General features: G+C 38.7%; 1 protein-coding gene across 4 annotated transcripts in view; it reads left to right on the top strand.

Annotated features, from left to right (window-relative positions):
* Positions 1-13,446, top strand: part of LOC124113221 (serine/threonine-protein kinase Nek1-like) — a 94,295-nt gene that overhangs the window by 69,264 nt on the left and 11,585 nt on the right. The gene's annotated exons all lie outside the window — the stretch shown is intronic.

Here is a 13,446-nt window from a genome sequence, read left to right as displayed (position 1 = left end):
ATATACAGACTCCGCAGACACCAGTCGGTTTTGGTGACCTTGATCCCATTTTCAAGGTCACAGCAGGCAAATCTGCTTTTGGAGTTGGAAAACGGTGTTGCCGCGATATCTCAAGAACTAAACACTGGATTGTCTTCATATTTGGAACTATGGTGTATATACAGACACCGCAGACACCAGTCGGTTTTGGTGACCTTGACCCCATTTTCAAGGTCACAGCAGGCAAATCTGCTTTTGGAGTTGGAAAACGGTGTTACCGCAATATCTCAAGAACTAATCGCTGGATTGTCTTCATATTTGGTACTATGGTGTATATACAGGCAGGGGACATTTCGTCACTTTGTGACAAATACTTGTTTTTCTTGTCGTAGGGCTGTCTGATCTCAAACCTGAGCCATAATCGGCACTGTGTGAACTTAGCCTTATGGAGAAAGGGGAGAGAGGCCTTTCCTCAATAGGAAATTTTTCATGTTCCTAGATAAATCTCAATCATTTCTTGAAGTTCTTAAATTAATCTTATTTGATTCCCAAAAATTCGTACACTTCGTGGGAGTTCGTTGAATCAGCGAGAAAGACAAACAAAAACTTTCGTGGAAGGGTCCCTGAATTGCAATTTCGTGGCTGTATCGTATTTCGTAATTAATTCTTATGTTCCGTAACAGCTTCGTAATCGATTCTTTTGCATTCTTGGCTTTTCTTAGCAATTCATGGCTCCCAAAATTTCTTGTCCTCAACCCGAAAAATCCCGAAACAGTCACGAATGTCCCGAGTCAACTACGAATCATGTAAGAATTAAGTACGAACAACATATTTGTAACTTAGTTGTAGGTGATTCTTACAAGTCGTGCATGATCTGTACATGAATCTTGTAATTTGTACATGTTTCTTAACCCATTCCTGGCATTCTTCATATTTTTCAAACCGATTAGCCACGAAAGTTATTGGCCGAATCATCATGAATTTTGAAAGAGTCCGATTCGGGGTGATTCGGGATATTCGTGGTCGTAGTGAAAGGGGGGCATTCGCCAGAACAAGTATCCATCCATGTGTAAAAAGTCATCTCTTATGCACACATTACCTAACTTACATTTAGCTACGTTGCTGATGAATAAATGTGTCTAACTGTTATTGTATCGGAAAACTAAAACTGACATCAAAGTCTTCCGACGTGTGGAATGTCCGGTGTCATATTATCATGTATCTGTCTACTTTCTTGTGTAAGATGTTTTCAAGATCTGCTTGTGTCTAAAGAAACTAAGTGTTTGGAATTGAATAAGTACAACTTCGTCTTTCAAGTGCATAAGGACAGTGGTCTAATTTGTCACATGAATATGCCAAGTATGAGTTTCCAGTGTGAGAACATAAAATACTTTGTCATCTTTAATTTAATATGTTTTTTAGCTCTTGAAGGAGATAAACAAAGCCATTTCTGCCGATGTCTAGGTCTATGTTGTTTGTAACTGGTAACGGGGCGGTCGGGTAGCCTAGTGGTTAAAGCGTTTGCTCGTCACGCCAAAAACCCGGGTTCGATTCCCGACATGGGTACAATGTGTGAAGCCCATTTCTGGTGTCCCCCGCCGTGATATTGCTGGAATATTGCTAAAAGCGGCGTAAAACCATACTCACTCACTCACTGTAACTGGTAACATGATAAAAGTTCAACACAAATGCAGTGTTTGTGATTCATATGTAACCTAAGCTCAAGAACAAATACATATTCAAATTAAAAACGAATGTGTTTTAATGTTGTTACTCTAAACTCTTCAATGCCATGGGCATAGTAATCGCAGTGAGGGCTGGTTTTAAAATTGTGAATGAATGAAAAGTAGTGCCGTCTAACTTTTCATCCAATTAACTGGTTAGTTATTGAGCTAATCACATTAATGGAAAGTGATATTTTCTTACTGAGAAATTAGAGTGTTCAATATCAAGTATGAAAGCTAAGGGTCCCTGTTTAAAAAGTACATGAAACGTAAAGAAGGAGAAAATTGAATTTTTCTCTCTGTGTGCTGTATTGCTTCGGCCACCTCAGAAAAATCAAATACTTTCCATGCTTGAAATTAGGCATTAGTCATAGTGTTAAAAGTTACACATTATGGGATCCCAGGATTCAAATACTGCAGGAGAAACTAAGACTTCAGGACCCCCTAAATTTCAACACTTCTTATGTGTGAGGGTTCAAGGATAAGTTCTTTAGTCCTTGCCACTTCAAATAGAATCATGAAAAATTATGATTATTTCATGAAGATGGCCACAAATGTGCTAATACTTATGAAGTGAAGACAGGTCATTCCAGGGTTAATGAATAATACTTACAGTAATGAAAAAGAAAGCAAAGTGCGCTTTTCAAGATATATCCATTTTGCTAGCGATAAACATCACCGTTGAGTTTGGATCACGTGGTTACAATCCAGTCTTTAAATTAGTTTATGATGTAGACCGAGTCACTTTCTTCGGAAACGAATTGTTAATATATATATAGCTGAAGACAGGTCAGTCTGAACGGGTTTTTTTTATGAGTGTGCCATGGTAGGTGTATGTTTTTTATTACATCAGAGCATACATTTATACAGCACCAGGGAACATTAACATTCGTAAGTAAACTTTTTATTGTCTCATGTCGGAATGAAAATTCAGAGTGGGCGGGAGATGGGACACACAGAGAAAAATATGGATAGCCTCGGCCTCCAGTACAGGTTCTGAAGTACTCGTAACTCAGGACCAACAAGTACTCAAGTACTTTTTTCCTACCCATTTCAATCCCAAATCCTAAAGGTTAGACCAATAATGGTTAATGTTCTTGTAATCTTCTTTGGAAACAGCAAGAGAATATCAAAGGAATACGATGCCGCGATTCGCTGTGCAGAGTTGCGTCCCTTGGGCCCGTCAGAAACCTATGATTGTGGGTTCGAATCCTGGTTCGCCCTGATTATGTTTCTAACTTTGTCAGCACCATACCCGTGCTCGTGGGTTTCACCGGAGTGGTAAACGTCTGAGACCTGCATCACTTCGGGTTTTCCTCCCACATTAAGCTGACACGGCGTGATATAACTGGAATACTGTTAAAAGCGGCGTTTAACCCAACTCACTCACTTACTCACTTTGGACAATTATAGGAGCTGATAGGTTTTGGGGGAGGTGCTAATCAACCCCAGAATTCTCCCAGGGAAGATAATCTTGGCAAGGACAATTACTATAGCAACTTGTCAATTTCTTCTACCATCAATAAGAAGTCTTAGCTGAAGCAATATCCCTTATCAGTGCTTTCAATGCCAATGTTTGAGGAGCTCACTTACCAAGGCTGAGATTCATTGATTTACTCTCTATCTTCATGATCTATATGCATTCTAAAGAACATGATCTGCCTCTGAATTGACCCTAACAACATGCGCTGAAGGCTTAAGGGGGAGTACAACATCTGGATAGATGCCAACCAAACATGTCCGAGTGAGTGAGGGGGCATGGTGGCTCAGTCATCTAAGGCGCCGCGATTCGCTGTGCAGAGTTGCGTCCCTTGGGCACTCCAGAAACCTAATATTCTGGGTACAAATCCCATTTTGCCCTAATTATGTTTCTAGGTTTGTCAGCACCATACCCATGCTCGTGGGTTTCACTGAAGTGGTAAACCTCTGAGACCTGCATCACATCGGGCTTTCCTCCCATATTAAGCTGACACACCGTGATATGACTGTAATACTGTTAAAAGAGGCGGTAAACCCAACTCACTCACACACTCACTCATTCACTCAAGAGCAACAGGCCCCATTTAGGTCCAAGGCAAAGCCCCCCAACTAAATATTTAGCAGTATTTCTGTTTGAAAACTGTCTTAGCCAGCGATGATGGATATATTGCAGATAATTGCAGCTCCATCTCAAATTTTGAATTCCTTTGATGCAGAGGGTCCTGAATCAGAATTGCTTGCATCTTAACAAGGAGTCAACCAGCATTGTAAGAAAACCCTTCAGAGAGAACTAACGACACATTTCCTTTCATTGGCCAGAGGTCGAGAATGGACCAGTCAAAAGTTTCATCAAGGGCTGAGCCAACCTTTTGCAGGGATTTACCTGGATTATTTATTTTGGGGGTCCCCGTGAATCTGTGTGAAAAGGGATTTCAACCTGTGATCATTAAAATTTCTGGCACGCCTAAGGGACACAACTCTGCACAACAATTTCTGGAGACTTGGCCGACTGGGTCACCTGTGCCCCATTTTAATTTATTTAGGTAACGGGACTGGTTAAATGGTGCGTCACATACAAGGTTCATATGAAGTTACAAGCAGCAGATACACATGCTTTAATAAGAATTACTCATATTCAAGAGACATTAGATTGGTTGGATGCACAAACAAACATACTGTTATGTTGTGTAAACCGACGCACGTGAACGCATCACGTGACATCATAGATCCATGACCTGAGATGCACCATTTGTCTTGTGCAGGACTAGCGTGTAAAGTTTGGAAATTACGTGCAGCATATTGTGATAAGAATAAAGACACTCGGTGGCAATTCTTGACTGATTGTTAGTTTTGTCATTAAGTGGTACACATCGGAAACATCTCTTCTCAACATACATACTTCTCTATTTGTTTCTATGGGTTGAGGGGGCACAGGTGGCCCAGTCGTCTGAGGCGCTGCGATTCGCTCTGCAGAGTTGCGTCCCTTGAGCACGCCAGAAACCTATGATTGTGGGTACAAATCCAATTTGCCCGATTATGTTTCTAGGTTTGTCAGCACCATACCCATGCTGGTAGGTTTCACCGAAGTGGTAAACGCCTGAGACCTGCGTCACTTCGGGCTTTCCTCCCACATTAAGCTGACACGCCGCGATATAACTGGAATACTGTTAAGAGCGATGTTGAACCAAACTCACTCACTCGCTCATTCTATGGGTTGCGTTTCTTTTGGCAGTGAGTATATATGCATATCCCAAAAAACAAGATTTTTTTTAGAAAAACTCAAAGGGAGAAAGTATTGACACAAGGCATTACATCCATATCACTCACTTATCAACAGGACAAAATATTTACACTTCAAAACTGACAGGTCCCAGAGCAACACAAGTTGAGATTTCACCCAGTCCACAAAGAGAACCACATTGATTATGAACACATGGTAAACATTTCCATCCATCTTGGAATATTTGCATATTACAAAAGTTATACTTAGAACAACAGAAGATTGAGGGCACTTGAAGGTTGATTGATACGCCCTGTCCTCACATGCTAGGAATTGCATAATAGCAAAATCTCTTTTTGTAGACTATGCTTGTCGTAAGAGGCGACTAAAGGGATTGGTTGGTCAGGCTCGCTGATGCATGTCATCAATCCCAATTGCGTGGATTGATGTTCATGATGTCAATCACTGGATTGTCTGGTCCAGATTGAATTATTTACAGACCGCCGTCATATAGCTGGAATATTGCTGAGTGCAGCGTTAAACAACAAACAAACAAACAAACAAACGTCTATGTAAAATGTGGGGATAGGACATTTTTCACCATGGGCACCAATATTGCTCCCCTCCTGACTGATGGGGAAGGATATGCTTACAAGGCAGAATTTCTCAGATTGGCAAAATGAAAATAAGGGAATTTGGTCAGGACTTTTAAGCTTCAGGTATATCAATGATCCGATATTGTTCAATACCATATTCGACGTAATAAGCACCCAGGGCGCTCTTAAAATTAGAAATAGGGGGCTCTTATTAGAATATTATTTTAGTGAAAAAAAAACAGTTAAAAGATAAATTTCATGGTTTATGCTGACAGCCTGAAATGTTTATGTACAACATATATTTTTCCATAATTTAATTGCCCATAATTAAGTGTGCATATAACACACGAGTGCGTATTATACGCGAATATATAAGTCTTGTGTACATTGATCAATTGGAAGGGGTGCTAATTAGGATTGTTCTCTGGCCAATATATTAGCAAATATCGCCGTGGGCGCTTATTAGAGCGGGGCGCTTATTACGTCGAATACGGTAATGGTCAAATAGCCAATCCCTTGCACTGATTTTCCCACTTGAACCATAAATAAAAGAGACCAGTGAAACTGTTTCATCTGTTTCATATTCAGATCTATGCATTTAATTCAGAGTGTCAAAAAACTGTCCACAAGAGGGAGGACTTCATCTTTCCATTAGTCAACTGTCCCTTTATATCATGCAAATAGGGCTGGGACGGGTAACTCGGGTACCCGGGTCGGGTGGATCCTGATTAGGACCCGGGAACCCACAGGACTACCTGGACCCGTGGTTACTCACGTGATATATATTGTTTGATGACAAATATTATCTAAAACTCTATGGTTACAATTTAAGTCACTAAGACCCAATTTCTTTCTGACAATACACCCATTCCTTCTGACTTTTATATGTTTGAATAAAGATAAAACTCCATGCATTAAACTCCAGTGTATGCATGAGCGGATCGTCTTACATGTGAATCTAAATACATTTTGCCAGGGCTACGGTCAGACTCTTCCAAATCGGACAGTTTGTACCTATCTCTAAATATCAACAGCGGGTACCCGGGCAGGGTCAGGTAATAGGGTGGTGGGTACCCGAGTAGTAAATTTGGACCCGTCCCAGCCCTACATGCAATTATACCAGCAGATCAAGCCCTTGGTGTCCACATTTCACAACTTTTCGGGTACTACGATCGACTATGTTCCGTCGATGAAGATTTCAAAGAGTGTCATTTGATGCTTGCTCAAAAGTTGTTTGATCAGAATTGTAACATTCAAAGCCTCAGTAAAGTTTTCATAAAGTTTTATTGTAGACATGTGGAGGACAGTTACACATTTGACACATCTGTGACCAAAATGATATCTGATGGATTTCCCTGTCTTGACTTGAACCAAACCGGGTATGTTCCCATGGTTTTTTTTCAAGTAAACAATTGACTTGCCTTTGCATGTGTTTGTTATGGGAGCCAACAATGGGAAGGATATGCTCACCGTTTCATGAACACCTGGTGTCATCACTATTTGATAGTGAAAGTAAACACATGCTTACAAGATAGTCGGAATCATAATCGATTCTGTATTTAACAGAGTATCTTACATTATGTGTTAGCTTACATTTATTAATATACAACGAACCTAATTAAGTTGTTAATGAATTATTTAAATAATGTAATACACATAATTTTCATATTGATAAACAATAGGATTAATTAGACCTTTCCAATAGTGTATAGCCAAACATGATATGATATGATAAAATGTTCCTGAAAAATTTAGTTGTTTTACTTTTGTTACACCAGAATATTTGTTTTATACCTACCTAACTTTTTAAGACAAAATTCAAGTGAAGAAAATCTCTGAGGATTTTTTTTTTAATAAATTGGCATACCTAACTTTTGAAATGAGTTTGAATTCTGTAAACCAAGAAATAAAAAATGGTTGCCTAATGTAAACTGTAATATATACTTAAGGTTGGGTTTACAAGGTTAAAAGGCTAATGCTTGTTGTACATATTGCAGGTAAGACAAGTATTCGGCCCTATTGATAGCAATATTTGCATGAAACACTATCCTAAAAAAAGGTGATTTCTACATGAGATTACCTACCACCTAGACAGTCAGTAAAACACAGTGTTTGACACTGCTGCAGTTACCGGTACTCGACTTTCCTAACATTGAGGAAGCTGACATCCTTCCTCAACATAACATCCCTGTGCTGTACCCTTGAGGTGAGGTGAGGTGAAATGGGGTTTAACGTCGCGTCCAAGATTATTGCACTTTTATAGCGACGTGCATGTACGTGTGTGTGTTTGTGTGGCTGCTTGTACTAGTCCGGACTGATGCCGATTTATAGTGCTAGCCAACTGAGATACCATGCCGCAGTTTAACATGAATACCCCACTCAGACACAGTATACTGACTCCGAGCCGACCAGTCCTTGTTTTAGCCCCTAAATGCCGAGCGCCAGACAGGGTAACAACAAGTACCATCTTTTAACGTCTTTTGGTATGACGCGGCCGGGGATCGAACCCCGGACCTTCCGCTCTCCGGGCGGACGCTCTACCACTAGACCACGGAGGCGGTCGCTGTACACTTGAAGTAGAGCTGGCATTTGCTGCAATAGTTACCCCATCGTGTCATCAAGACAGAGAGTGATCTAATTTTGTCACTGATGTGCTGTACTGGTTTAGCCAATATAATAGCATGTTCTTTAGAGGGCATGGTAACTGAGGCTTGGCAGTTAAATATGCTATCAACTGGAACTGTTATCTTTAATTTCCTTAATTATAGCTGTGTTTAAAATTAATTTGGATCTTGGGGTGCTTCAAATTTGCTGCTGTAGTATTTAAATTTAGGGCCCCAGAAATCTTTAACTTTTAAAATAGGGACATGAAAAGGACCCCTAGACTTTAATGCTTCATTTCAAATGCTATTTAGATGCTTATCATGTGATACAAAATAAAACATGTAAAAGGTCAAAAAGGAATTAAAAGTATGGATACCAGTGAGTGGGCCAGTCAGTGATTGGTCATTTTTCCAACTATTTCTGCCTGCAATCACCTTCTAGGCTGACATTAAAATAATAAAAAAAATTTTTTGACATTGCTTATACAATGCAAGTATATAATTTACAAGAACTCCATAACATTGAAGACGTCCTTACCTCAACAGAATATCCCTGTGTTGTACATTTGAAGGAGAGCTGGCATTTGCTGCAATAGTTACCTCATCAGCTCATCGAGACAGAGTGATCTAATCTTGTCACTGATATGCTGTACTGGTTTAGCCAATATAATAGCATGTTCTTTACAGGGCATGGTAGTCATCGTGTTCAATCAATACTACTTTGATAAAATAAAATGTCTCCAGTTATCGTTCACGGGCACAAAACACCTTTAAGTGATGGAAGATAAAGTTGGAATGACTCAAGGGAGTTATTATTGATATGATTTAAAGTGGAAATAATATTGTTTGGGTCTGTCTGCTGTAGAAGGTTTATAATGATTGATGTGGTTGGGAGTGGTCTTTAATCAACAGGCAGGCGCTTGAGTCAGTAGGCTCCAATAATTTCACTAAGTGAAATTTGTGCAATTGGTTTTGAAATTTTATTTTGTCAGAAGATTGTATAGCCACGATATGGCTGAAATACTGCCTACTCTAAATCTTAACTCACTCACTCACTCACTCACTCACTCACTCACTCAGAAGATTGTAGAACACAGAAACATTAATTATTTATTCCGCTTTATTTTTTTTCATGGAATTCAAGTTTTACCAAAACGTTTGGACCGACTGCCATATCTAAGCCATACTGCAATGCAGTATATGAAAATAAGTGGAATCAAAGTGTTTTTTACTTTAACAATGAGATGTTCATTTTCCTTAATAAGAAGTATTTCATCATCATTTCATGTTATTCTTTTACGGTAAGATTTGCTCAATCTTACAATTACTGCTTTTTACTTATTTGATTTACATGCCAGTCACTTAAATCCATTTGTTCTGCGCTGGGTGCATCACGCTGTTATATGTAAGTCACACTTTACTGAAGAGGGGCTACAAGGGGAAACCCGTGCTTGTCGTAAAAGGCGACTAATGGGATCGGGTGGTCAGGCTCGCTGACTTGGTTGATGCATGTCATCGACCCCAAGTGCATGGATCGATGCTCATGATTTCAATCACTGGATTTTCTGGTCAAGACTAAATTTTTTACCGACTGCCATCATACAGCTTGAGTATTCCTGAGCACGGCGTTAAACAACCAACCAACAAGAGGAAATCCCTGTGCAGTTAAGAATCATTGATAGCACTGAACATATTTCAATGCTTTTATAACATATCCATTAAACTTGGTTTTTACAGAAGAAAAAATGCTTTACATACGTTATTGTGCTTATGTATATCAGCAATGGGTAAAAACTGTACATGTGCATAGAGTTGGGTTTGTTAGGGTTCATCTGACTTTTATGATTTACACAGCCTCATATCAGTGGATGGCTGATGATGACACCCATCACCTCTGCATCACAAAGCACTTGTATCTTTACAATGTACAGAAGCCCACGGAGAATTGGCAATAACTTATGTCCAACTTATAGTTGATTAAATTGATTAAAATGATTTAATAATTAGGAGATAAAACTGCTGTGTTTTGAAATTTGATGTAGTCCCACTGTAGAGTAGATACTTGTATTTTAATTTGGAACAGAACTTTTGCGCGAGGTTTCAAATGTATAAATAAGAGGTATCTGCTCTACAGTGGGACTACTTCAAACATCCGCACACAGGCATGCACGCACATGGCATTGATTCTAAGTGACACTACAAGCAGACAGATACGTGGCCTTGATGTCAATGACACTACTATGCCACCCATATTATGTTTATAAACAATAGATCGTGTGAGCCATCTAACAGTCATTTCAACTAATGAAACCAATGTAATGAAAATGTCACTAATGCATGTAACAACACTATACCACTGTGCACACAGCAATGGCAACAATAGATTGTTTACCGTTTGGATCAGCCAGGAAGTTGCAAATTGTCCAGTGTTTTCATACTTTTGCTTTTATTTGTTACTCATATTAATCATTATCCACTGTTTTAAATTGCAAATGTTCTGTGTTTTGGTTAAAATTTGAGATACTTTTTACTCTCCTGAAAAAACAAAGACATTATAAGTTGTAGCTGGATCACGAGGGTTACATGGGGTTTGATGTGTCCCGCATTAGGTTTTAAACCACGAGGCAGAGGCGAGAATGACACAAATGCTTTCATTGTTTTATGGCTATCAAAACTATCGATAGTCCATCATGGCAACATTGTCAACTATCGATAGTCCATCATGGCAACAATGGCAACTATCTAAGTCCATCATGGCAACGATGTCAACTATCAATAATCCAACATGGCAACGATGTCAACTATCGATAGTCCATCATGGCAACAATGTCAACTATCTAAGTCCAACATGGCAACAATGTCAACTATCAATAGTCCATCATGGCAACAATGTCAACTATCAATAGTCCATCATGGCAACAATGTCAACTATCGAGAATCCAACATGGCAACAATGTCAACTATCGATAGTCCATCATGGCAACAATGTCAACTATCGAGAATCCAACATGGCAACAATGTCAACTATCGATAGTCCATCATGGCAACAATGTCAACTATCTAAGTCCAACATGGCAACAATGTCAACTATCAATAGTCCATCATGGCAACAATGTCAACTATCAATAGTCCATCATGGCAACAATGTCAACTATCGAGAATCCAACATGGCAACAATGTCAACTATCGATAGTCCATCATGGCATTAATGTCAATTATCAATAGTCTTTCATGGCAACAATGTCAACTATCGATAGTCCATCATGGCAACAATGTCAACTATCGAGAATCCAACATGGCAACAATGTCAAGTATCGATAGTCCATCATGGCAACAATGTCAACTATCGAGAATCCAACATGGCAACAATGTCAACTATCGAGAATCCAACATGGCAACAATGTCAACTATCGATAGTCCATCATGGCAACAATGTCAACTATCGAGAATCCAACATGGCAACAATGTCAACTATCGATAGTCCATCATGGCATTAATGTCAATTATCAATAGTCTTTCATGGCAACAATGTCAACTATCGATAGTCCATCATGGCATTAATGTCAACTATCGATAGTCCATCATGGCATCGGTGTCAACTATCCATATTTCAACTTGTAATTGCTGTTATCAGACCACAGACAATCACAATGCTGGGATAGTTCAGTCTGTCGATACACCTCTATCTGGTACTCTTTCTCTCTGTTTTAAGATAGAAAAAAAAGAAAGAAAAAAGCTGTTTATTTGTATTGTTGCTTCTTTTGACGACAGCTTCCAAGAATTTCAGTTGACCCCTAAACAAATTAATAGACTCCTTTGGAAACTTTTTGAAAAAGTAAACTTTCTATAGAAAATGTTCCATGTCATTTTAATTTTATTAACCTTAAATAAAAAAAAAAATGAAATTGATCTCTTAAAAGGTCTGTGTAGGTGAAAGACTTAGAGTATCATTGGACCTATTCAATGAACAGTAGGTAACCTAGTTTTGAATGAGGATATCAATAATTTGGAGTTTCGGATGACAGACATTTGTTACAAGACTTGAGAAGAAACAAAAAATGATTATATTTTTGACGTTTGTGAAATTCATGAACCAAGTAATAAAAGATGAGTATAAGGGTGATTAAAACATAAGGAAAACTGACTTACCATCTGCGCATAGTAAAACATTTGCAGGCAGACAGGTGCGCCAGGATCCTAATGTATGGCTACTGACCATCACCACTGATTCATGCTCTTCCCTTAGACATGAGGATCGATATCCAGGAGCTTGTCCTTTCATGCTTCGACTACAATAGCTTATATTTACAGCCAGTTCTCTCTGATCCAGCACTCTGGATGGACCACACACTATGTCAATACGTTGGCTCTATGTATTTGATGTAAGGCAAATTTAGTTTATTAACTGACTTATCAGTGACCAGCGACATACTTGGGTCTGCAGATTATGTGAGAGGCGGGTGTTACTGGTAGGGCTGGACATGCTTACCTTTTCACTAAACCCTTGTGTCATTACTGATTTTCAGTGATCCATGAATATAATTCTCACTTCTCTTTTGCCTTTTTATGCTAAATGGAATCTGTTTCGTCGGATAATTGAGACTGGTTATTATCCGTTGTTGACGTGGCATGTTTACAGATTTGATGACCCTAAAGTAATTCTAAGTGGAAAATAAAAATGAAAAGCACTTATTTTTATCCTGCTAAATATGCAAAGTTCATCTGCTTAGTTGCTCAAAATCTTAATTAGTGCCTTTTGCTATTTTGAAATATTTTTAAAAATATTTTTTTATGTTTTTATAGAATTATTATGGACACAAATGAGCATAGACTTCGTTTCCGGGCCATTACTACCAGTTGTTGGACTTTCATTTTTTTAAGCCTAGTTTGCTGAATGGGTTAGATCGCTGACTATTTGTGCTGGGATTAGGTGCCTCACTATGGCAGTGTGGGTTCGAATCCTGGGTAGGACTCAAGCCAAAAAAGTACTAGAATCTGTACTTTACTAAGAAAGTATATCCCAAATATAACATTTGTTACATTAAGCTACTGATTGTTCATTATGGGCACTCCAACTTTCACAATAAAATCTATCATCCATACTGCTGATACAAGTTCAATAGTGTTATTTTATGAGTAAGAACACATTTTAGTTATAAACCTTTTGAAGAACACCAAAATTAGTCGGAAGAATCTTTTTACTTCTCTTTTCTTCCCACCAGCTGAGCAAAATTGTTCACAAGTAAGTCCTTAAACCAAGGAATAAAAAGTCCTCCGTTAGTTTTGTTTGGTCATTTATTATGTGTATGTGTTCACATTCATTCAAAACATTTTTAGCTCACCTG

Source organism: Haliotis rufescens, unplaced genomic scaffold (genome assembly GCF_023055435.1).
Source record: "Haliotis rufescens isolate VD_foot unplaced genomic scaffold, xgHalRufe1.0.p SCAF_7, whole genome shotgun sequence".
Taxonomy (NCBI): domain Eukaryota; kingdom Metazoa; phylum Mollusca; class Gastropoda; order Lepetellida; family Haliotidae; genus Haliotis; species Haliotis rufescens.
Note: the sequence above shows the minus strand (reverse complement) of the source record. Positions and strands in the feature narration are given on the sequence as shown.